The 26,853-nt window shown below is 37.6% G+C and overlaps 1 pseudogene; it reads left to right on the top strand.

The window, feature by feature from the left end:
- Positions 1 to 221: 221 nt before the first annotated feature.
- The window catches only part of LOC123246264, a 51,296-nt pseudogene continuing 24,664 nt past the window's right edge, over positions 222 to 26,853 (top strand).

Below are 26,853 nucleotides of genomic sequence, written 5' to 3' on the forward strand. Positions count from 1 at the left end.
TGGGGGGAGGGGTTTGAGAGCAAAGAGTACTTTACCCCCTCCCTACTCACTCAAGCCTGTTTGTGAGGGCAGTGAGGGAATCTTGCAGACTCCTAGCCCAGGCCAGTCCATCACTTCCCAACATCCCTGTTATTACAAACATAACAGCAGTTAGGCAGGGCAGGGCAAAAAGGAAAGGTCCTGGTTCCAGAAAGGAACCAGGCCTGATCTTACAGATCAGAATGTCAGATGGTCAGAATTACAAGTGGATACAGCTAACAACAGCAAAGCTCCAACAGGTAACAGGTAGGATGGGAAGTCAAAGTAGAAACAGTCACCAAGGATAAGCAGTCAGTCCCTCTAAGTCAAACAAGAGAAAAGGCCAGCCAGCTCAAAACCCTCAATCAACTATCTCACCCTCTACTCCCACATTCTAGAAACTTTTCCCTGCATCTGCATCTGTTCCTTGCAGACCATGCTTCACCTGCTCAAATCCTTTCTTCCTTATAACACACTGAAAAATGTTTACTCCCTTCTGGCTTTTCCATCAAGAGTGTGTGCTGCAGAACACAAAAAGAAAATTTTATCTCCATATCTTGTATCTCTATGAATCTCCATTTCTTTTCACTGGCTTTTGTAAAAAGTATAAAATATACTCCCTGAGTTACTTTCAAAATTTTCCTTCTTGTCTCTTCTTCATTCTGAACTTCCTTCTGTTCCTGTTGGTTCATTTAAAAAAAATTATTTTTCTCCATTTTTTAAAAAACCACTATTGCTAACCTCTCTCTAAATAAATATTTTTTAAAATCTTGTAACAAATAAGCCATAATGAAGCAAAACGGATGCACACAATGGCTAAATCCAAAAAGAAGGTATGTCTATTTCTGTAGCATGAGTTTATCACCTCTGTAACAAGAGAGAGATATAAAGAATTTCTTCATAGGTCTTCTGAGATATGTTATTTATTAATTATAACTTGATTCTTAAATATTTTAGATTAATTTTTCTTTACAATATTGATTTCATTTATACACTGTTCTCTTAGTTTTTCTTTACTCTGCATTACTTCTGACCAGAATTCTTTTCTTTTGTTTTTATTTTTTTCCAAATTACATGTCAAAACAATTATTTCAATATTTATTTTCTGATATTTTGCAATCCATGTTCTCTCTCTCCCTACCACTACCTCCTTCTGAAGAAGATAGGTAATATGATTTAGGTTACATATATAGTATCATATAATACATATTTCCATGTTCATCATATTGTGAAAGAAGACACATATTGCTTTTGCTAGAGAAAAATTCATGGAAAAAATAAAGCAAAGAATGGCATTTTCCAATTTGCATTCATGCTCCATTTGTTTCTTCAATGGCAGTAGATATTCTTTTTTTGTCATGAGTGTCTTGGAGTTGTCCTGGATCATTGCCTTATTGATAATAGTCAAGTCATTCACAGTTGATCATCACACATTGTTATTGGTTCTATGTACAACATTCTCCTTATTCTGCTCATTTCACGTTGCATCATTTCATATAACTCTTTCCAGGTTTATTTTGTGGTCATCTTGTTTGTCATTTCTTATGGCACTACAGTATTCCATTACAAGCATATACCACAACTTGTTCAGCCATTCCCCAGGTAGTAGACATCTCTTCAGTTTCTATTTCTTTACCATCCTGAAAAGAGCTATTAAAAATATTTTTCTATAAGTGGCTTCTTTTTCCTCTATTTTAATTTTTTAAAAGACTCTCTGGGACATGAGTCTAGTAGTCGTATTGCTGGGTCAAAGGATATGCACAGTTTTATCTCCCTTTGGGTATGGTTCCAGATTGCCTCCAGAATGGGTTTTATCAGTTCAAAGTTCCACCAGCAGTGTTTTAGTGTCCTAATTTTTCCACATCCCCTCCTGCAGAAGTAAAAAACTCCCACAGGTCCAGGAAATCTTGGTGGTGGGACAGCATCAGCACATTAAGATGCATGAGAGACAGTCTGAACTTCAGCCAGGTAGGCTTCATGAATAATGCTCTTCTCTGCCTTGAGTAAGGTTTATTTTTATACACTTTCTTATATGCTTTGAGATCACACATAATGTTGGCATGGAAATCCATTCTCATCCATTCTCATCATACATTTTTTCTTAGAGATAATTTATTAAGTCATACTTTTCATCCTTCAGTAACTCAATATTTTTCAAGGTGTGTTTGAGATATCTCGTGGGCTACTGTAGTGGGAAAATACAGGCCTTTTCATGGGAGACAATTTATCCATTTGTCATTCATTGTTCTTTTATGTTAACGTACTGCACCAAATCAGGGATCAGGGAGAGGGGAAACTTGAAGATTGTTCTGGCCTGTTTTTGCAGGCAACTGTGTATGGGAGATCTAAGATAGGGTTTTTAAATCTTTAACATTAACTCACTATTTGCTGGTTTGTTGTGAAGTGACTTCTAGGGGAATTTCTATATTACTGCATGTAAAGGTGGAAATTTCCTAGGAGTCTGTAAGGGGGCCTGTGAGGGTTCTAGTAACAGCTTTTACTGTTCTTCTGATTTTCCCTGGGGCTGAGTAGGCATATTGATCACAATAATTCCAATAATAAGGAGACCTAGTAAGAGAAGGGGTATCTGAGTGAGGGGTTTCCATCCTTCCTTAGGTTGCCATGCTCTTCCTCGAGGTCCCCCCGTGACAGGGGTCAGACAGGGTGGGTTTTGATGGACCCCAACAAGCTCTAGCATTTATCTTTTTCCTTTTTTGTAATGCTAACCAGTCTGAAGTAGTACCTCAGAGTTGCTTTAATTTGCATTTATCTAATTAATAATAATTTGGAGCATTTTTTCATATGACCAAAGATAGTTTTAATTTCTTCATCTAAGAATTACCTGTTCATTTGTCAAATGGGAAATGTTTTGAATTGGTTCCCTATATAAATAAGAAATGGGACCTTTGTCAGAGAAACTTGCTATAAAGATTTTTACTCCATTTTATAGTTTGCCTTTTAATCTTGGTTGTGTGATTTTGGTTTGTGCAGAATTTTTTAAATTTAGTATAGTCATAATTATCTTATACTTCCCATAATGTTCTCCATTTTTTGTTTTGACTTAAAATTCTTTCCTTATCCATACATCTAACAGATAAAGTATTTTGTGCTCCCCTAATTTGTGTATAGTATCACTTTTTATTTCTCAATCATGTATCCGTTTTCTACCATACTCTTTTTCAGTTTTTCCAGCACTTTTTGTAAAGTAGAGAGTTCTTTTTCTAAAAGCTTAGATCAAATATTAGGTTATTATAGTCACTTACCATTCTGTGTTGGTCGAGTGCCTAATCTATTCCACTGGTCCTCCATTCTATTCCTTAGCCAGTACCAGATTGTTTTGATGACTGCTGCTTTATAATTACAATTTAAGATCCAGTACAGCTAAGCCACTTTCCTTCATATTTTCTTCATTAGTTCCCTTGATCTTCTAGGTCTTTTGTTCTTCTAGATGAATTTTTTTCTAACTCTGTGAGATATTTTCAGGCATCTTGACCAGAATTCTCTGAAATCACCTCTTTTGTCATTTCTTACACAGAAATAATATTTTACATTCATATGCCACAATTTGTTCAGCTGCTTCCCATCTGATGGCCAATCTCTTCAATTCCAGTACTTTTCTCCTTTTCCCTTTAAATCCCTTTGGAATCAGAAAATTTGTTTTGCTTATAACTACTCCCTCCTCTGATATTGTTATAAATAAAAATTGATCTGGAGGCTATTACCAGATTTATAAGCATTTATCAGTAAAGAGAGTGAGATTGAGAGAAGTAGAGTTAGCAAAACCTTTCTAGATCTGTCTCATCAGATGACATGGTCAGATAAGGAAGCAGAGGAGAGAAAAATGCCAGCCCTGTGGCAGGTATGGAAGCCAAGAGAGAATGTCTGGGCTTCCCAACCTTGCTTTTCAAACCCTGTTGGCTCCACCTGCCTTCCTTAGGCTAATGGATTTCAAATGTCATGCAGTTTGCCTTTCCATGGGGATATTACGCTGGCTCTGGCAAATTGGCACTAGGGACGTTCATGCTGATACTGGCTGCAGAGGGGCATAGCACCAGGGATAGACTCTGTACTCAGGATCAACATCCCCTAAATAATTTCCTTCGCATCACATTAATTTACTTTTTAATGCACCCTCTTCCTGTCTCTAATTGTTTCCTTTCTGAATCTGATGCAGTTTTACAATGTTGCATGCTCAACCAGTTCAATTAAGAGAGTGGTCCCTTGCTCCATGTTTGTATGCTCTTCTCATATACCTCAATTATGAAAATCAGCAAATTCCATTGCCTTCTCATTCTTTCTACACAAATGGATATATTTTACCTTCCCTTCTCTTTCTCCTCTTTAAACTTCAGAACAAACTGATCCAAGTCCTCCACTCCTTACAGATCCTCTTTTGTCTGATTTAACTCTAAATACTATTTGAAGACATTAAAGTTCTGATGGGGCTTTTGTTCCTTCTTCCCCTATATAAAGGCATTATCATATAGCCTTAAAGGTAAATAAGTTTACATTTAAAGGGTTCTCTTAATTTGTTTTTGTGAAACCTAGTTATAAATCTATTATTTAGTAAGTTTAGTGAGATTCTATTACTTATCTTTTTTTAAAAACCTCACCTTTTAAAAGAAATTTTATATTTTCTCTTTTATTAGTCTGTGGATTTAATACAAATTTGTATCCCTCTTTCCTTTTAGAAAGAAAAGTTTTGAAAATCCATTTTGGTTTCAGGCCCACTCTTTGATTGGGTACATGCATACTATGGGAGGATGCCAGAAGCCTCATGGCTCCTTGGCATCCTAGAAGAAGCTTGCCCTCTTGTCCCATGCATTTCTGACATTCAGAAGACTGGCCTCAGACAAAAACTAACATCAAGTCTGCCCAACCAGGGAGATCTTGAAAAAATTACTGTGCTCGGGTTATAAGCTCTGGATAAGGAAGTGTAGGGTCTCTTGGCTAAAAAACAACAGAAGTTCAAGCAGAAACTTGGGGTGAACAGGGAACTCAGATTAGCCAAGCCTTATGATTAGGTACCTTTACTCTCTCCAACCTGCTTTTACTATCTACATAATTATAAACTTAATAAATATTAACAAACATGAACATTTCCACACTCAAAGAATAGAAAAAAGGATCACACGAAATAATGTAATCTCTATTACATATAGCTTTTAACACATATATATTTCAGATTTAACATGGTAGTCTAACACTGTTTCACATGTCTTGATCCTATTCTGCACTTTCTTTTGCTCTTACTTGTATTTTTAAATGATTCATCAATATTCTTTTCTTTCTTTTTTGATATGATTTTCATTAACCTTATTTCTTCAAAACCCTGCCATTCAACAAGAAATTAAAACTCTTTTTCCCTTCCTCCTACCCCTATCTCCTTCCCAAGAAGCAGGCAATAAGATACAAATTGTACATATACAAGACACCTAAAATTCATGGAGGAAATAAAGTAAAGAATGGCATGCTTCGGGGCAGCTGGGTGGCTCAGTGGATTGAGAGCCAGGTCTACAGATGGGCAGTCTTAGATTCAAATCTGGCCTCAGACACTTCCTAGCTGTGTGAGCCTGAACATGTCACTTAACCCCCATTGCCTCGCCCTTACCGCTCTTCTGCCTTGGAACTGTTGTGAGGAAGATTAGGTAGTAATTAATTAGGAATTAAGGCTCATCTAGCAGGCTGGAGCTGGAGAATTCTAAGATGGAATGAAGGAGCAGGAAGGAGTGCCTTGTGCCCTGAGAGAGAGAGACTCCATTAGTGGTGGGTGAACTGTTGCCAGCCCAGGGAGATCTCAGACCCTGCTTCCTGATTACCTTGAGATCCTGAGTGGAGGTGGATTTCCAGCAACAATAGAACAGCACCAAGAAGAGAAGTTTGGGATCTGGTGGACAGTTTCTCAAGCACACTCTTTCTACTTGGAAATCTTGGACCACCTAGGATTTTGGCATCCAATGAGCATCTTTGGAAAACTGTGAGAGCCCTCAAAGCCACCCCTCTGATCCATAGCTGTGCTGTTCAAGGCTGGCTGGTACCAGGCTTGAATCAGCTTCCCAGAGACTGCACTGTTCCTTGGGCCCTGCCTGCTGGATCACTTAGTTTAGAGTAGAATAAGTCCTCCCCTTGCCCTGTGGTTTTGCCCTTTAGATTTTAAGTATAGAAATCCCTTTCCCACCTTTTAGTTAAACTTAATTAAAGCTGTTTAAACCTTTACCTAGCTGTTGGTTTCCAAAGGCTCTGGCCTAGTGGTGAGCTGCTGACAATTGGCCAGCAGCCATTTTTGTCAGTAAGGAGCAGCTCAGCTGTGACCCCTGGTCTATCCTGGTCCGTCTCTCCTACAACCCAGTGTGTGTACCCACAACTATTTAGATTATATTTTAATATCCCTGGTGCCCTCCATTACCTTTATTATCTTTTCTACAGAACCAATACATAGTATTGATTCTAAAATGGAAGGTGTTTTTAAAAAATGGTATGCTTCAATATGCATTTGGACTCTGTGTACTCCTTCTATGGCAGTGGATATCTTTTTCTGTCATGAGCCTCTTGAAGTTGTCCTAGATACTGGCCTTGTTGATAATAGTTAAATCATTAACGGTTAATAATCATATGTTATCTTTGTTACTGTGTACAATATTCTCTTGGCTCTTACTCACTTCATTTTTCATCACTTCATATAACTCTTTCCGGGTTTTTTTGTCATCATCTTGTTTGTCATTTCTTATAGCACAATAGTTCTCCATTACAATGATTTACTTCAATTTATTCAGCCATTCCCTAACTGCTATAAATATTTTAGAACATATAGTTTCATTTCCTTTTTCCTTGATCACCTTAGGAAATAAACCTAATAGTAATACTGCTGGGTCAGAAAGTATACAGAATTTTCTTACTCTTCAAGTATAATTCCAGATTGCTTTCCAAAATGTTGGATCAGTTCACAATTCCACCAGCAACATTATTAATGTCCCCTTTTCCCCAACATTCATCATTTTGCCTTCCCTATTTTAGCCAATATGACCAATGTGAGATAATATTGCAAAACTATTTTGATTTGTACCTCTTTGTGTTTAAATTCAAAGTTCCTCTTTAGTTTTGTTCTTTCCATTGGAAATGCTTGAAAGCATTCTATTCCACTGAAAGTTTATTTATTTTATTTGTATGATTTCAAATATAATCTACTTATGTTCTTGGCATGTTCTTTCCTCTGCTCTGACCACAGACCTCCCTGGTTTCAAGTCCCAACTAAAATCCTACTTTCTCCAAGAAGCCTTCCCCTACACCCCCACCTAATTCCAATGCTTTCCCTTTCCCTCTTTTAATTATTTCTTATTTATCCTGTATATAACTTGCTTTATATATTATATTGTTATAAAATAAATATATTAAGACTCTTCTTGATACTGCTATTGTTATAAAAGAAGAGAGTAATCTGGATACTACCACTATTAGGCTGGTTATTAGTAGTAGTAATCTGAGATGTTAATCTGAGGGAGCTTTGGTTTGGTTCCCTGATGGCTAGTGCAGGGACACCCAGATCCTGCCACCCAGCTGGAGGTTATACTAACTGCTCTGCTTTATAACAGTGCCCAGGCAGGATCCCTAAAGGTCTATGGATGGGTAACCCTTTCAGGTCCCACCTGGGGTTGATTGATTATTGGTATTGGGCTCTATCAGCCATGGATAACGTTCATCTGACTGTGTTGCTCCCTCCCCAGAGTGGTGATGGAATAACTACTCCAGGAAGATACTTAATAACTTTTATCTATGTTGTTTAACAAGGGAAAGAAATGATCAGGAAAGGGTTGAGGAATAGGTGACCCTATCACTAAATCTATGACAATAATCCCTCAGGACTGTAGGCTGTTCAGTAATGCTGGGCTTATTCTTCACCTCCTCTGGCTCAGCCTGACCACAGCCAAACCAGAGTAAGCAAACTATTTGGATGATGCAAATATTGATGATGGTTTCTCTCAGCTTCTTACTGCTAGTTGTTTTGCCAGTTCTACTGCCTTCAGGAAATTTCACCCTTACTACTGTTGTGTGCAGATGCAAAGCATGGAATCCCTGCAAAGGTACAGGGAGAGCCTCACCCAGAGTTCCAGGGGACCCCCCTGGAGAACTTTGGGTGAGGGGCAGTTGAGAAGGGTTGAAGACAGTTAATTTGTGGGATTGGATGTGAGCAGATACTCTGCTTGTTTCTCCTGACTTGGGGTTTCTCCTAAAAAACCATTATAGCACAAGCTAGTGATTTCTACTCATAGGATTAGCCTATTTGTCATTACTATTCTTAAAATATTAAATATTCTATTTAATTATTCTATTCTATTTAGAATAACTATTCTAAAATATTAAATATTATTTAATGAAGAATAGTAATGACAAATAGGTAAATTATCTCACATAAAAGAAGCATGAAAGAGCTTTTACTGTGGAGGAGGAGATAGAGGAAGTGGGGAAGGAACTGTTTAAGCTATACTCTTATTGTTATTGACCCAGAGGGAAGAATATACACACTCAGTGCAGTATAGAAATCTATCTTGTACCCTACAGGAAAGCAGGAGGAAAATGGGATAAGAGAAAAGGGAGGGGTATAACAGACTTGCCTGGGGTCCTGTTCAAGGAAGGGGCAATGTAACATGAAAGGGTTAAAAAGACAGCAGGCTTATAACAGTCTTTATTCCATCATGCTTCTCATCCAACAGACTGCAGGCTTCTGCTTGCTCCCTGAGCCAGAAGTAGTCCCTATTTTATCTCTTCCACCAAGCTAGCTCATTATTGGAATCAAACAGTCAGCAAACAAATTTTGACTAGAATCTGGCATCTAGAGCCAGAGAGGGAATTTCTCTCTGCCTTCCTATCATTATCTCAAAGTTTCTCTGTTCTCTCCAACTGTGCCCTCTTCATGACCTTTTACAAGAATGTCAGGAGAAGAGGGGAAGTGTTTGGGGGGATTTAACCCCTTAGTCCCCCACAGAAGGGCTGATGGAAAAGGTAGAAGCAAAACACTTTTGAGGTTAGACAGGGTGAAAGGAGAGAGTAGGATAAATAGGTGAGAAATAAGATGGAAAGTAATATACAGTAATCATAACAGTAGAAAAAATTTCACAGATTTCTCTACTAAAGGCCTCATTTCTTGAACACATAAAAAATGTATGTATGTAATATGTATAGAAATACAAGTCATTCCCTAATTGATAAAATGGTCACAGGATATGATTAGGCAGTTTTCAGATGAAGTAATCAAAGCTATTTAGTTACATGAAAAAGTTCTCTAAATCACTATTAATTAAAGAAATGCAAATTAAAACAACTTTGAGGAACCACTTCACACCTATCATATTGACTAATATAACAGAAAAGGAAAACAACAAAAGTTGGAATGAATGTGGGAAAATTGAGACATTAAAACACTGATGGAGGAGTTTGAACTGGAAAGAAATTTGGAACTAAATATTCCAACAAAAAAATGAAGAAAAAAGTGAAATAAAGTATGTTTTGGTCTGAATTCAGGCTCCATCAGTTCTTTCTTGAGAGGCAGATGACATTTTTCATCATGAGTAATTCTTATGATATTGTTTAAATGTTTTTTGATGTCTCCTGGAGTCATTAGTTTTCACTTGCTCAATTCTAATTTTTAAGGCACAATTTTCTTGAGTGAGCTTTTGAATCTCCTTTTCCATTTGACCAATTCTGCTTTTTTAGGAAATTCAATGAGAATTCCTTATCCTAGCCTTCAAGTCTCTCCATAATATGACCTGCTTTATCTATACAACTTTACCTCCAATATGTACCCTCTTACCTGTACATCCCTTCTATTCTAGAGAAGGGATATCCTCTTTCTTGTTTCCTGTTCAAACCATAACCATTTTAATTGCGGATCATACTATTTTCTCTATCAGAATACTTTTCCCCTACCTATCTATCAAAATCCTACCTATCTGTCAAAATTCAACTTTAGCTCTATTTTCTCCATGAGGTCTATTCTAGTTATTCAAAATGGGAATATTGCTGTTATCTGGTCCCCATTGCCTCAAAATTAACAAATTCATCTCCCAATTTTAATTAATCATCAATTGTCAAAGACTGAAGAGGCCAGTAAAGCAAGTCAATTATCATTTGCATTTAATGCCATTAATTAGCTAAAAATTGCAGGTAATTATCCATCAACTATTTTTTACTTGCCTCAAATTCCAAGATGTTTACTTATAAATATTCCTATTTTCTTTTTATTTTGATTAAGGAAACTCCTTTAAATTCTACATGACTAGCTTTGAAAAAAGACAATAAATGTTGTTACAGTGGCATATGTCTGATATTCTTGTATCTATGATGGACAGTAAACAAGATGTTCATGTGAAAGTACATCTGGTTAGATTTTAAGATGTTCTGCAATTTCATCTATCAGATGCTTAGTGTCCCCTAAATCATTTTTTTAATTAGTAAAATTATTTTCCAACTTCTAAATTGATACCTCAACTCAGGCTCATTTACCAAATGAACAAATAAATAGAGGAAATAATGAAGCAAGATGTATATTTTAATGAAACAAAACCCAGGAAACTCACCAAAGGGTTATTACCAGCAGCTTCAAGGGCTTTTCCACACTGAAAAAACCAATCATTCTAAAAAACATTTCTTGGGTCACACATTGACATTTATACAAATTAAAAGGTTTCCTCATCCATGTGTGGGGAAAAAAAAAACACTAGCAGTCAGATTACCTTTGGCTAGTTTAAAAATATCTCCATAGATTATATTCTAGGAAAGGACTTTCTACAAAATTTTCTTCCAAAAGGCCTGGTATAATGAAACAGGAAATTATGCAATAGACAACTGGATTTGGTTGCTATATATCTCACCTGGAACGTGACTAATTTCTCATCAGGAAACAATAGGACCCAAATTAGCTAATTTCCTAAAGCACACCATTTTCTTATTCAAGGCCCTTGACCATCTTGACCAGTCTTTAGCTCATCAATGTCCTTCCTAAAATATGGCTCCTAGAACTGACCAAAATGCTCCAGGTGAGGTCAATAGGATCTAGACACCATGCTTCTTTCAAATACAAAATCAGCAATAGCTGTTTTTGGCTTCCCTATCACATTGTTGTTTCCTATAAAATGTATGGTTCCCTAAAGACTCAAGATATTTTTCACACTGATTTCTGTCTAGTGATTTCTCCCCTTTCCTTGTACTCATGAAGTTGATTTTTTATCCCAAGTGTACTTCACTACAAAACAAATCAATTAGGTGGCTCAGTGGATAAAGAGCCAGGCCTGGGTATGGAAGGTCCTGAATTCAAATTTGGTCTCAGACACTTCCTAGCTGTGTGACTGAGCAAGTGTAGGTGGAGGGAGAGGAACTATCAGTGTCCCTTTAATAAGCTACTGTCTGAGAGGAAAAAAAAAGAAAAAGAAAAAAGAAAAAATACTAGTTGTATTTCAAATCCCAGGGCAGGCAGACAGGAAGTTCTAGCTAAAGGAATTCTCAGGAACTAAAGTACTTCAGCACCAAGTTTAATGAATATGGGGCTGTAGCTAGTAATAATGATAGCAAGAGGAGGAGCTAGCTATAGAGAGGATGGTATGGGCCAGTACCAGGGGCGGTCTTGAAAGAGAATATGAATCAATCAAAGATTCAGCCTCAGGCTAGCAGAAAGATAGGTGAAATTCTCCTTTGCTAGGCACCAAGATCCTTTAAGGTGAATGTTCTACAGCCCCTGCCCTGATGAGGCAGTGACTTCCTATTAGTGTTTCTAGAAGTGAGACAGGAAGGGACATGTGGCCCTTCCTGTCCACAGTAATGGAGTTTATCTCTGCTGTAGCACTTAGAATGTTCAAGCAGCTATCCCTATTAGGCTTTAGATGAAGGTAAGCAAACAACTAGTTCTTGGATTAAAGCTAAGGGTTTATCGAATAATCAAGTTTAGGTAAAGGGAGTTGGAGAGATGTTTAGGTAAAACTAAGAACTAGCTAACAGCTACCTTCTTAAATCTAAGTTTAAGATGTTGAAGGACTTCCTGGTATGGTCTTCAGCTGACCCAAGAGACAAGCTGGTCAGAAAATAAAGTGGTCTCTCTTGTTGGAAATAAATGAATCTTTGGTAAAGGAATAGTTAGTGAATCAGATGATGTTTCTATTTGGCTTACAGTGGTACTTTGATCCTACCTAGTCTAAAAAAGACTAATTCCCACGTTCTCACTCCCACCTCCCAGGGCCCCAGAAAACCAAAGAGGTAGAAGGGCAGATGAAAAGTGAAGTAGCCAGGGGTCTGCAAGCTCCAATTGCCAGGTGCCACCTGCCCCGGGCTCATGCCAGGTTCTATATTCTAACTAGGGCAAACTGCCAACTTGCCCCATGAAAATATGGCAGTATGATTTTCTATATTACACAAGGAGAGTTCTGCAGCGCTGTCAGCCATACCACCTCTGTCTTTCTCTGTTATTTATGAATATGGGGAATCTCATAAGATTAATCAATAATCAATTGATGAATATGGGGAATATGGGGAATCTCATAAAGATTAATCAATAATCAATTAATCAATTGGGGGCAGCTGGGTAGTGGAGTGAGAGTCAGGCCTAGAGACAGGAGGTCCTAGGTTCAAACCCGACCTCAGCCACTTCCCAGCTGTGTGACCCTGGGCAAGTCACTTGACCCCCATTGCCCACCCTTACCAATCTTCCACCTATGAGACAATACACTGAAGTACAAGGGTTTAAAAAAAAAGATTAATCAATACAACTTTACTTGACTATTCTACAGAAATAACTATGCCTAATTTTGTATATCAGCTACTATTTTTGTATTGGCTACTGATAGTAATGCTTTGGGATATTGTCTACTGGCCTCCAATAATATTGATCTTTATTCAAGCAATGCTCTTGATTAGGATGGAGTTTTGTTGCATCCAGAATATACTGGTAGTGTGGAAGAAGAAACAAAATTAGAGACGATGAAAGGGAAGTCCAACTGAAATATATTGTGGCAACGTCACATGGAATAGGTCATGAATTGGCACTGTTAAAGATACAAATAAATAAGAGCAATGATAAAGAAACCAAGGTAGCATTAACAAAATTAGAGCAGGAAATGGCTGAACTGGAAGTAGCCATGGGGAGACATTTCCCACTAAGTGAAATGACTGTGATGACACAATAAAAAGCTAGTCACAGTAAAGCAACAGAAAAGTTTTACACAGGCAGACCTGGACAGTATAAATACTTTGTCCTTTGATGAAGAACCTGTCATGGTAATTGGGAAAGTTGAAAAAATTATAAAACAATATGATCCTACTTATATCACTATGGACATATTGATGGATGAGGTGCTCACAAAATGAGAGAAATCCAAAATTGTCTCTGAAACATCAAAATAGCAAGAATTAAGCTCAGTCTGGGATGAGAACAATGCTGGGGATTATGAAGAATTGGTTAGAGCTAGGGAGGCATTAATTGAAACTATGAAACAACATTCCAACAGATCAGGGGCATGGACTAAATTTGAGCACATAAGACAGAAAGTGGGGGAAACACCTTCTAAGTTTATGGATAGGCTAAATTTTAGGCAAAAGATATTTGGCTCTTGACATTGGTATAGATAAAGACATGAAACAATTGTGTAGGCAATTTGTAAGGAACTTATGTAAAGGAGTCTGGCAGTATTTTCAGCAACAGTGTCTTGACTGGCCAAATATGTCCCTTGAAGACATTAGGAGAGTTGCAAATTACATTTTTCAGGCAGACAGAGATAAGAATGAGAATGAGAACCTTAACATAATAGTAGATCTAAAGAAAGAAATAAGGGATTTAAAGATGGAAAGGAACAAACCAGACAAAAATTAAAAGACTGTTTTCTTGCCAATGAAAGAGGTTAGGCATCCAGATAGGTCTTCACTCGGTAACACAATTTCAATAATAGGGGTCCACAATGCTACTACTGTGGAAATGTTGAGCATATCTGGAGGCAGTGTTGGTCAAAGCAGAATGGTGGATTCTTTAGGGGAAATAGAAACTACTCCCAGGGCAACAGATTTTTTGATAGGAGGTACAGCAATACCTATGCAATGGGTTCCCTGATAGGTTCCAGTATGTATATCAAGACAGGAGACCTAGTTATCCCAGTGATGAAGACAGGTTCTATCAGGGAGCACAAGCAGAAGATATGTCCATGATGCAGAGTTACAACCGCAGTGGTGATAGAGCCAAGTTCTCTCTGGTAGTCAGTGGAAACATTCCTAAAGCTGACACACTGAAAGGAGCACATGGGGGGAAAGTGCCTTATGAACATTTTACCACAGAAATGGACTGGATAATGAAAATGATCTTGAGGAAATGGTGATACAGGATATAGATGCAACAGAAATACTGAATGTAGAATAAGACATACATAGTGAATTGAATGAAGTGCAAAATGAAGGACAGGGAGATGAATTTATGTTTCCTGATCCAGGTATTATCCCTCCCATTATTCCAGTCCATAACCTGCATTGAAGCACAGAATCCTATATCACCCTGAAAGTGGGAAAACCAATTTGTGACTATCTTCTGGACACTGGAGCCTCTAAATCTGTGTTAAAGAAGTCGTCTGAGCAGTTGTGTGATGGTGTGGGATCAATGTAGATTGTGGGAATCTCAGGGGGACCATTAGAAGTAAAGAAGCTTCCACCCCATATGGTATCCTTTGATCCCTTGAGCATAGAGCATTCTTTCCTATTCATGCCTAATTCACATGCAAACCTTCTGGGAAGAGATTTACTGTGCAAACTTCGGGCTACCATCATCTGCACACCAGAAGGGGATATTTCATAGGAATTACCTGAAAAATCTCTGGAGCTTTTACCAATATTGTTTCTAGACAGCCAGGAAACTGAGGTAGAGAAGTCACAAATATATGAGATCCCCACAGACATTCCTAAAGGGAATGGGGTATGTCATCCATAGATGTAGGCCTACTGAAGTCAGTAATGCCGGTCCAAATCCAAATCAAAGATGGCCCACCTCCATGTATCCCACAATACCCACTGTCAAAAGAAGCTTTGGAAGGTGTAACACCTGTCATCAAGTCATTAATTAAGCAGATCATTGTACCATGTATGCCGATCCTGCCAGTCAAAAAGCCAAAACTGGATGAAAATGGCAAGCCAATCTAGCGTGTTGTGCAAGATCTGAGGGCCATAAATAATCACGTGATAAAGTGTCATGCAGCAGTCCCAAGACCAGCCACAATCATATCATCAATTCCTAGCAATGCAAAATTTTCCACAGTTGTAGATCTCTGTTCTGCATTTTTTTCCCATCTCAATTCATGAGGATTACCAGAAGATCTTTGTCTTCACCTGAAATGGTATTCAATACTCCTGGAGGTGTTTTCCCCAAGGGTACTGCAAAAGTCCATTGTTCTCCCAAATTTTAACTGAAGACTTGGCTAGAATGCACCTTAAAGAAAAGCAGATTGATTCATTTTGTTGATGATCTCCTGTTAGCCTCACTATAAGCTAAGGCATGCCAAAGAGTGTGATAAAGAGATTAAACCTACCCTGCCCGTTTTTAGATTTAATCACCAAAGGTGTAAACACCACCACTTAATTCACAAGTGGAGAAGTCTGTAACCCACATGTGCAAAAGTGGGTGATGAATCAGTATTGACTGACTTCCCCCTGGGCAGTCCTAAGCAAAGTATTTGTTATGATTGGACACCTAAACTAAGAGGAGGGCACAGGAAGTGACACAAAAGAAGCATCTTCAAAAGGAAGTGACAACTTCCTATAAGGCAGTTCTTGTTTGGTTTCTGGAGCTAGAGCTTGAGTGGGTGTTCTGCTCCTCTCTTTGGCCTCAAACTGGAGCTGGAGGATCTCTGGATGGGACCTTGGACTTGATGAGACTGTTCTTAAATCTCTCCCTTAGAACTACACATGGTGAGTGAAAAAGGCTGACTCCCTTAGCTTCCCTCAAAGTACTAGCCTCCAGAGGCTCCGGAGGAGCCCTTGTGGCCAAAACCCTTGTTAATTGACTTTTAGGCTCTCCAGCTGGGACCTCTGGAGCCCTACCAGAGTAAAGCCAGGGACTGAGCACATAGTCTAGTTTGTTAAGCCAGATCTCTTACTCTGATCTCTTCTCATTACTCTACTTTAACTCTTTCCTATATTTTATAAATAAATTACTAAAAATCATTTTAGAATTGATATTTATTCAATTCTATGGTGACAACTCCTTTAAATATTTAGTCCAACCAAACCCCATACAAGATCTGGCTACAGCATACAATGAGAAAGAAGTGCTGAAATGGAAACAGAACTACCAGGCAGAAAACAAAAATGGTATTTGGGTATCATCATATGGCAAACCAATACTGCCTTTTATAGCCAGATCTACCGGGGCATCCATAAATAGGGTCATTATGGTACACAGGGACTGGTGGACACCATAAAAAAAGTCATGGATGGCACCAGGAATAACATTGGCAGTGTCTAGGATTTGCTCTTCTTGCCAGACTTGTCAGAAGTTTAATCAAAGCATGTTTAAACAAAAAGCTTTTGGATCCAGGCCAGTAGCTTTCTCCCCTTTTGAGCATAATCAAATTGATTATATCATGATGCCAAAAGCTGTGCGGATCAGCTGACAAGATGGCCTGAGGCATTTCCAAGTAACAAGAACATAGCTAATTTTGTTGCTAAGGTGTTGTTAAAAGAGATAGTACCATGGTTTGGAGTTCCATCAAAAATTGATTCAGACCGTGGATCTCACTTTACAGATTTGATTTTGCAGCAGATCTATGCAAATTTGGGTATAACATCAAAATTTCATGTCCCATACCATCCCCAAAGCTCTGGGCAAGTGGATCATATGAATAGAGAACTTAATACAATGGTGGGAAAACTTTGTGCAGAGACTCATTTAAAGTGGTCATAAATTATACCTTTGGATCTTTTTTACATCAGAACTCAGTCCAGGAGTGATTGCATGTTTCCCCATATGAGATGTTATTTTGCCATGCCTGACAACAAGCAAAAGATTTTAGCCCTGTCTATGCCTCCTTGCTCAGTGGAGATTTATCTAATGCACAATACATCTCACAACTGCAGAACAGAATCAGAGAACTGCAAGAGCTAAGAATACTTGTTCAGGCTGGACCAATAGATTTTACACTGCATGACTTACATCCAGGTGACACTGTATTCATAAAAAATTTTACTAGAACTAGTGCCACAGGACTAGCATGGCTAGGACCTTTTGATACTTTGTTCACTATACCTACAGCAGTAAAAATTGCAGGTGGCTGCATTGCTCGCACGTGAAGAAGATTTCATTGGGAGAATAGGTTACATCAGTTGAAGAAGTCTGCAGGTGAAGCTGGTAAGAAGAGGAAAGAAGAGGGGTAAAAAATATCACAACAACACAATACGACAACAGATGAACAACAACATAATAGAGACAACTGCGACAATGGACAATGGATTTACTATGGGCAAGATTTCTTAAGGCCAATGAATTGTTTGAAAAAAACACCCGACAACAACATTGTTACACTCACAAACACACTTGGGAAGACAAAATTTGCAACATTTTATGAGAACAATAATCAACAAGCATACTGGCAACATACACTTTGCTGCCAGGCTGCCTAAGTTTAAAAGGGACAAACACCAGCCAACATTCCAAGGATAGAATTCTCAGTACTTCACTTGCAGAGAGTGGAAACAAGAAATGGTTTGTATGATTCCAATAACATATGATACTTTAGACACTTTAGCAGATAGATGCAGCTATCATTGTTTCACACACATACCATATCACATAGAAACAGTTTAGAGTAATTTTAAAATAGGTAGCAACATATTAAATATTTAGTTTACTTAACTCATAAGGATTTTATATCCCTCAGACAAGTTCATTTTATTTCCAACAGCAGTGGGAAATTTTTAAATTCTTCAAACTGAGTTATTTTTCTACATATGTATATAAGTATATATATATATATATGTATTTATATGTGTACACATGTATATATGTATATGTGTAAATATATTTGTATATATGGTATTTGTATTCAGAACATAGGTTGTATATAGTTTTCTTTGTTATATATAGGGTTCTGTGCACTTCTGTACATATGTTGTGTAAATAGGTTAATTTGCATGCTGTTGTGTGAGTTTAATTCTAAGATTAGGGTAAAAATAGGTTTTCCTTTCTGTACATTAGCATAGGCAAAGTTAGCAGTTTTTGTAGTGGTAAGACTGCAGATTTTTCTTTCACTTTAGGTAAGAATTGCTTTGTTTAGAAAAGTAAAGTTTAGTTCTGTTCAATTTTCATAGTATTGTTAGGATAAATTTTGGAGTTTTCTTTAGATAGAATTTTCCTTTCTGTACTAGTGAAAAAAATATTGTGTTTTATTTGTTCTTTGTTATTGCATTGTTTTGGATTTTGCATTTGGACTTTGTAATTGTATCTGATTTGCATTTGGACTTTGGACCTGTAATTGAAATTTGCATTTTGCAAAGATTTTTCTCTACTTTCTTTTCTCTTTTCTTTTCTTTCCTGTCTAAGAATAAGTAAGTTTAGTTAGGTGTAAGAATAGTTTAAGGAAGCTTAGATTGCTAAAAGATTAAGGTAATGGTTCTATTTGGGGTAAAAGTATTAACTTAGGTATGAGAAAGTTACATTTATTTGGGGAGAAAAGGAATTTTCTCCCAAATTTTGCATAGGGGGGATTGTAGTAGGATATTTTGTAATTAAGAATTAATTAAGTAAGAATTTATTAGAATATGGAAATAAATAACATAAGTGATTTATAAATGCATAAAGAGAAATAAGGTTTCTTTTTTTTTTTAATTTTTTTTTAAACCCTTAACTTCTGTGTATTGGCTCCTAGGTGGAAGAGTGGTAAGGGTGGGCAATGGGGGTCAAGTGACTTGCCCAGGGTCACACAGCTGGGAAGCGTCTGAGGCCGGATTTTAACCTAGGACCTCCCGTCTCTAGGCCTGACTCTCAATCCACTGAGCTACCCAGCTGCCCCAGTTAGGTTTCTTTAAATGGAATTTTGGAGAGGAATTTTGGAGAGAGAATTTTCCCAGAGTGCCTTGGGAGACAGTTACCCAACTGTCTTTGTATTTTGGGACTGATCCTGTGTTGATAAGGAGGTCTCAAAGGTGGCTTGACAAAACCTGGGAAATTCTCAGTTACTTTGCTCTGACAAAATTCATCTAGTGAACCATAACATCGAAGGAGATTTCTAATAGAAAAATCATTGCCAGCCCAGCTGATTTGCTCTGAGTTTGGAGAAGGCTGTGGAGAATCTGAGCTGTTGTTTCCAACTAGACAGCTAAGAAAAAAGACTAACTTACTTTTCTTTTGTGAATAAGTTAAAATTCAGTGTAGGATAAGGTAAGAATAGGTTTGGGGAAATTTAGATAGAGAGGTAGATAGAGTAGCTCCAACTTTGTTGGAGATGGAAGAGATCCTTGTGGATCAGAGGGTTTGGGACTATTAGGTAAGATTTATTAGCTTAGGGATTAATATAATCTTTTCCACTCATTTAATTTTCCTATCCCTTTTCCTTAGTTTTTTATCATAATAAATATTTTTATATATTCTTGCCTAAGTTGGAATTATTAAGACTACTACAAGAAGCTATCTTGTTTCAACAGTCATAACATACGGCCTATCCATCAGGACAAACTATAGCAGTGATGGGCAACCTTTTGAGCTTGGTGTGTCAAAATTCTCCAAAAAACAGGGCATAAGTCAGGTGGTGTGTCACTTTGAGAAAAAAAACCATAATTTTGCAATATTTATAGTTTAAATAACAAAAATGTATAATTGTAATATATAACTATCTAATAAACCAAAATAGGTAAATTAATATAGGTAGAATTGTCATCTATAGGGCACAGAGTGTCTACACTACACTACAGCAAATGTTTCATCCTTGCATGCAGCCCGGTACTTCTCTGTATACAACTGCATACCATCGAAAATGACTATGTGTGTCAGTGGTTTGCCATCACCGAACCCAGCCAGGAATTCCAAATAAGCAAGAGTACCAAGGACTTGATCCTGAATAAGGTTTTGGACTTGAAATTATAGACTATGCACCATAGAAACTGAGCTAAGCTATGAACCCAACTCCCTTCTCCCCAGAAACTGAGGTAGTACAAAAGAGAAGGGGATTAAGCTCTGTGTATTGGGAGAATGTATATTTGTAATTATACCTTTTGCTTAAGTGGAATTAAGTTACAGGGGAGTTCTAGCCCCACTACACTTGGTAGAACACCATCAATAGGGGTAAAGCCATTTGCAGAAAGCCTGGCTATCTCCAATCCCCTTAAAGGTTGAGAAGAACCCTGGAGGAATGGTCAAATGTAACCTACTTAGCCTTTAACAGGTGGGGGCCAGGGTGCTTGTGTTACAATCTCTATCTATAGATGCAGATATATATGGAATGAATATATGCATATGGGACAGTGACTAGAGTACTGGGCCTGAAGTTGAGCAGAATCACCTTCCTGAGTTCAAATTTGACCTCTTACTTACTACCTGTGTGACTCTGGGCAAGTAGCTTAACCCTGTTTGCCTCAATTCCCTCATCTGTAAAATGAGGTGGAGAAGGAAATGGAAAAACACTCCTGTCTCTTTGCCAAGAATACCACAAATGGGATCATGAAAATTTGGATACAACTCAACAACAACAGCAACATAGGTGTATATGGAATAAGGACTCTAAATACTACTAAATTCTAGGTATACTTTTTTGCTACTGCATTTCTAGAAGTTTGGTGTTCTTTCAAAGGCCTGTAAGGAAACTCCATATGAAAAACTATGGGAAAATATTTCCCCTGAGAATCCTTGCTACCTTTAAGCAAGACAGTGAAAGTGATTGTGTAATTTGTGCAACGTGTTGTAATCAGTTACCTGGTAGCATTTTGCCCTTTCCTCTGAATATAACAAAAAGCTCACTGGATCTGTTGAGCTTCATTTTGCATACCTTCCTTTATCTCCCAACTTTGTGTTCCTTCATTTTCATGTCTATCTTGATTGATTTTTTCTCAAAGACTTTCTAAAATTGTTTTGACCTTTATACTTCTTGGTAAGAAACTTCTGCTTTCTTCCCTAGAATTAATAAATAAATAAAATTACTTTAAGTCTCTAAAGCAGAGCAATTGGTTCTTTCTTCAATGCTAGATAACCAGAATAATAGCAGAGAAACTAAATTAAATAATAGCTTCAGTAAGATAACAAGATACAAAATACATACACATAATGTGTTTCAGAGAAAAAATGCTAAAAAGAAAAATTACATTAAAAAAAACTGCAGAGGCAACTAAGTGGTTCAGTGGATAGAGAGCCAAGCCTGGAGATGAAAGGTGCTGGGTTCAAATGTGACCTCAGTCACTTCTTAGCTGTGTGACCCTGGGCAAGTCACATAGTCCACAAGACTCTTATCAGTCTTCTGCCCTGGAATCAATACTTAGTATTGATTCTAGAAAGAAGGTAAGCAGTTGCTTTTTTTTTTAATTGCAAAATGTATGAAATGTGGGATTTAGCCTACCAAAGCACCAGCAAGATTGATATAAATCCAACTTTTTAGAGAAGATTAAATACAGAAAAACCAAGGCAGAATTCAGTGAAAAAGATGTGTCACCTGTGTTTTTGGAACCCCAAAGTTTGCCTCAGTCCCTTGGGAATTTGCCTTAAGGGAAGTCCCAGACTGACTTTGTCTTAGACTTATAATGGTTAAATTGGGATTTTGATGCTGATTATTATCCCTTAAGCCAGGAAAACTATTAGCAGCTTTTTAACAATTTTTGTTTAACTGGAATATTAATAATAAAAAAAAGACTGCCTAGCCTACCCTAAATGCTAATCTGGTGAAATGAATCAGTCCCTACTGAGTTCTAATCTCCATGTGGGAATCCTAGTCACTCACCAGCAAGCCAGGCAGGATCCAGGCAAGGTCCCAATGCAGAAAAACCCTCATGAGGTAAACTCACTGAGGCAGTAGTGAACCCAACAAGAAAGACCTGAACTCCAAGAAGCTCCAAAGCCAAAAGTCGAAGTCCTGAAGCTGAAAACTCCAGTCAAAAGACCCAAAGCTCCAAATCAAAGTCAGAGTCCAAAAGCCCCAAGGAGCCATCCTCCAAAGAAGAAGTCCAAAGGAGAAGATTCAAGGAGCAGAGACTCCAAAGAAGAATTAAAAAGGAGAAGTCTCAAGGAGAAATCCCTTGGACAGGAAGTTCAGAACTTTTTATAGTCCTTTCCCCACGACACTTCCTGTCCCTTTCCTACATTACAGGAACAAATTACAGTCTTTCAATTTGCCTAGCACTGCTGGGGGGTGGGGGGACTGAGGGAGGAGGTAGTGGCCTCTGAAGTTGTCACCCACTCTCATACTTAGTGTCTGGTAAGGTACTAAGTAAGGGTACTTAAGTTTTTGATTGATTAACTTAAAAGTTGCTGATTGATAGGCAAAGAGAGTTTGATACACTCTTCACAATCTCCCCTGTGATTCTTTGGGAGACTATTCTCCCCAATGAATTGTTTAACATATAGAGCTTATACCTCTAAATATCTTCTGGCTAAAGGTGTATATAATATTCCACTTTCTAAGAGGAAATTATAGTTGAAGATAAGAGGGAAATAAAAGAGAGAGAGCAAAACCAATGTTTGCCAGGTGAATTGACAAAAAGCCATTTAGGGGGCAGTCCTCTTTGGCGTGAGTTTACACTCAGAATAAGTGTGTTCAACCCTCTTCAGTACAATCAATTACATCCCAAAGTTTATTCTGAATCTTCTGGTGTAGTGTAGGTTTCTTTATGGCACTTTCTTCAAACAGTTCACTATTGATTCAAAGAGTTAGCAAGCTTCTTTTCCTGAAAATTTTCTGACTGAACAACGGACTACCAAGCATCCATTCAGTATCCTGAATAGGAGTGATAGAAATACTCAAACTTCAATCACCCTTTTTATCTTAGAAGTTTTTCTCATTGTATCAGAGATCCCTTCCCAGGTAGACCAGCCCTGGCTGGTAACATCCTTTTGTATACATTGCAAATCATTAGCCTCTCCCTGATGATTCAATCCTGGACTCCTCATTTCCTCGTGTCCATTGTAAAGTTAATAAATCATACTTCCCTCACCATTTTTCCCCAAAAAAGCATATAAGACCCCCAAGTTTTATTATTCTTCGAAAAATCATCTTTGGAGGTGTATTTTCCCAGAGACACTGTTCCTAGAGTCGCAGAGCTTTGGCTCTGTGTGGTATTAAACACTTGACTCTGTGTGATGGCCAAATCTTAAGCACTGTCTCTTGTCCTGATTAAAGATTTTCTAACTACTTTAGTGGTTCTGTGCTTTCAAAGATATCAGATGCTAGGTTTGGAGTTTCCTAAAAAAAAAAATATAAAAATCTTTATTAACATATGCTTAGTCTGTGGATTTTTGAAAAAATCAAATGTGTTTTTCTACAAATTTAAAATGGGGTTCTTAGGGAAGGCAAATTCCCATGGGACAAAGTTAAATTTGGGGTTTCATAAAATAAGATTGACACATTATAAGATATAAAATGGATAATTTTGATTATATTAAATTGAAAAACTTTTATAGAAACAAAATAAATGCAGCCAAGATTAGAAGGAAAGCAGAAAAGCAGGAAAAGTGTTTATTGTAAATATTTCTGATAAAGGTCTCACTTCTCATATGTATAGAAAATTAAGTCAGATTTATAAAAATATGTCATTCTCCAATTGATAAATGGTCCAAGGACTGTGCACACTCTTTGATTCAATAATACCATTGTGTTGGGTCTGTATCCCAAAGTCATTTTTTTAAATGGGAAAAGGACTTGCCTTCAAGGAATTCCCAGACTGACCATTGTCCCAGATTGAACAATAAACCAACAAACACCCATTAAGCACCCTAAATAGGACTGATAGAAATGCTCAAGACTTAAGTCCCCTTTTTTGGTTTCTTGGTTTCTCTCCTTGTATTTGGACCTCTCCCAGATACCTTAGCCTCAGACTACAGTCTCTTTCTCAAACTCCTATGTAACTGGTCAATTGTCTTTATTTTCCTCAACTCCCTAAAGTGTATATAAGACCCTAAGTTCTTCAGTTCAATAAAGATTCACATTCATGGTGCATTTTTCCAGAGACATTACTCCCAGACTCAGAGTCTTAGCTCAGTATGATGTTGTGTGTGCACATCACTCTGTGAGGTAGCCATAAGAACTTTGTCTCCCCTGTCCTGATTAAAGACTTGCTCTTGTCTAAATACTTTGGTGGTTCTGTGTTTTTCTAGTTGGACAAGGGGTTGTCCATCAATTGGGGAATAATTGAACAAGTTATGGTATATGATAAGTATGGAATAAGAAATAAGAAGCTCCTTCCAGGGTGTGATGGTGACTGGGCCTGCAGTAGTAATGAGGTAGAGCTCTCTTTGGTCCTCTCTCTGATACTACTTTCAATTGAACTCATAAAAGAATATTTGTACAAATCATGACTTTCATAAACGCCCACACTCACACACACACACATACATACAGATACACATATATACAGATATCCCTATCAAGTTGATTCCTATCTCTGGGGCTCAGTTTTCTCATCATCAAATAAAGGAGTTGGCATCTAGATATCCACTGCTCATAATTAACCTATACCAATAGAATATTGATAATTTGTTAACTATAATTTATAATGAAATATTGGCAATTGGGATTAAGTGATTTGTCCAGGGTCACACAGCTAAGAAGTGTCTGAGGCAAGAACATTTTTGTTTGCCCTTATTTTCAGAGGACCAATGACTTAATGGCGCAATGTCTAGACATCCTTCTGGATTGGACTTAAGTGAGGCAGAGTGGTACAGAGTTGTTGGTTTCATTCTCTCTGCCTGAGTCAAAGAAGTCCAGTGGCAAGAAAAAAGTCAGGCAACTAGTAATGGTCCAGGATGCAGTGTGTCTTCATTGTGTGTAGAGTGGAAATTGAGGGAACCTTGGAAATTTCAAAGTTCACACTCTCTTTTACCACTTTTTAAAAATATATGACCAGGGAAACTAATCATTTACAATATAATGATTTATTGAGAGAGAGATGGGTGGAGGGACACTGTCTCAAGTCATGAACTCAAGAAAGATGCCCCTCAAGGGATTACAGAGAAAATGTGGGGCACTGACTCAAGTTATTGACTCAAGACAAATGCCCAGAAATTCACAGTAAAAGCCCTTACTTTTAGAAGAATCTTGATGCAATCAAGTCTCCCAGAAGAGATTATAACATTTTTACAATAGTTGGAGACAGAATTTTAAATTGCTTTACAATGGATTTATAATGAACACATTCAAGCTAATCAACATCTTCAAGAAATTGGAGAATAGCTTCACAATGGATTCATCCAAGCAAATCAGTATTTTAAAGAAATGATCAGGAAGTTGGAGACAAATACAAGGAGAGGAGTAGCTTGGGACTAGATTATCTAGGAGGGGCTGATGAGAGGATCAGTCAAGCCTTTGGACTTGACCTCCTGGAAGAAGTTTCAATAATCCAAGTACAAAGATATTTCTTCTATATGAAGAGTCTTCCAAGACAAAAGAGTACTCAAGATTGGTACTTAATATTTGAACATGGGCAATTCTCAGACTCACTTAAAGCTATAAAGCTTTTGTAATGATATGGGTATTAATAACTATTAATAACTTGATTATAATACACTAATTTCTCACTCCACACAATTTTATGTTCAGCCTCTAAGTACTCCACAGTGTCTGTCTCAGCTGTCTTGGAAAAGTTTATTTTATTATTCAGTTGTGTTCAAGTCCTATTTGGAGTTTTCTTCGAAGAGATACTGGAATGGTTTGACTTTTCCTTCTCCAGCTCATTTCACAGATGAGGAAAAAAATGAAGCAAAAAAGGGTTAAGTGACTTGTCCAGGGTCACACTACTAGTTAGTATCTAAGACCAGATTTGAATTCAGGAAGATGAGTCTCTTCAATTTCTGGCTGAGTACTCTATCCTTTGCATCACTTGGCAGCCCATCCTTGGAAAAGACTTTGGTAAAAATTAAGTTGAGACCAGTACTAGAACTAGTATTTTGGTTCCAAAAGGATACCCAACATAAATATAAAAAGTCATACCATAAAACAATTAAAAAACAATGAGAACACTTCTGCCACTACTTCACAAAAGCAGAAGTCTATGAATGAGTGACATTGCAAAAAATAACAGACGTTTTCAATGTGTTTATTGATTTTACTCATTTTTTCTCTTCCTCTTTTTAAATTGTTATAAGAGAGGAGTAATAAAGAGGGCTACTAGGGAAAATATAGGCAATGCAAAAAAAAAATAAAATCTACTTTTTTTTTTAATGAGAGGGGGCAGCTAGTTGGCTCAGTGGAGAGAGGGGCAGGCCTGGGGCCAGGAGGACCTGGGTTAAAATATGGCCTCAGACTCTTCCTAGCTGTGTGAGTAAAGGCAAATTATTTAATCCCAATTTTCCTTACCATTGTTCTGTCTTGGTACTAATACTTGCATCAATTCCAAGACAGAAGGTAAGAGTTTTTTAAATAAAGAAAAAGAGGGACAGCTGGTAGCTCAGTGGATTGAGAGTTAGACCTAGAGATCGAGGTCCTAGGTTCAAATCCAGCCTCAGACCCTTCCCAGCTGTGTGACCCTGGGCAAGTCACTTGACCCCCATTGCCCACCCTTACCACTCTTCCACCTAGGAGCCAATACACAGAAGTTAAGGGGAAAGAAAGAAAGAAAGAAAGAAAGAAAGAAAGAAAGAAAGAAAGAAAGAAAGAAAGAAAGAAAGAAAGAAAGAAAGAAAGAAAGAAAGAAAGA

The sequence above is a fragment of the Gracilinanus agilis genome, chromosome 4, assembly GCF_016433145.1.
Source record: "Gracilinanus agilis isolate LMUSP501 chromosome 4, AgileGrace, whole genome shotgun sequence".
NCBI lineage: Eukaryota > Metazoa > Chordata > Mammalia > Didelphimorphia > Didelphidae > Gracilinanus > Gracilinanus agilis.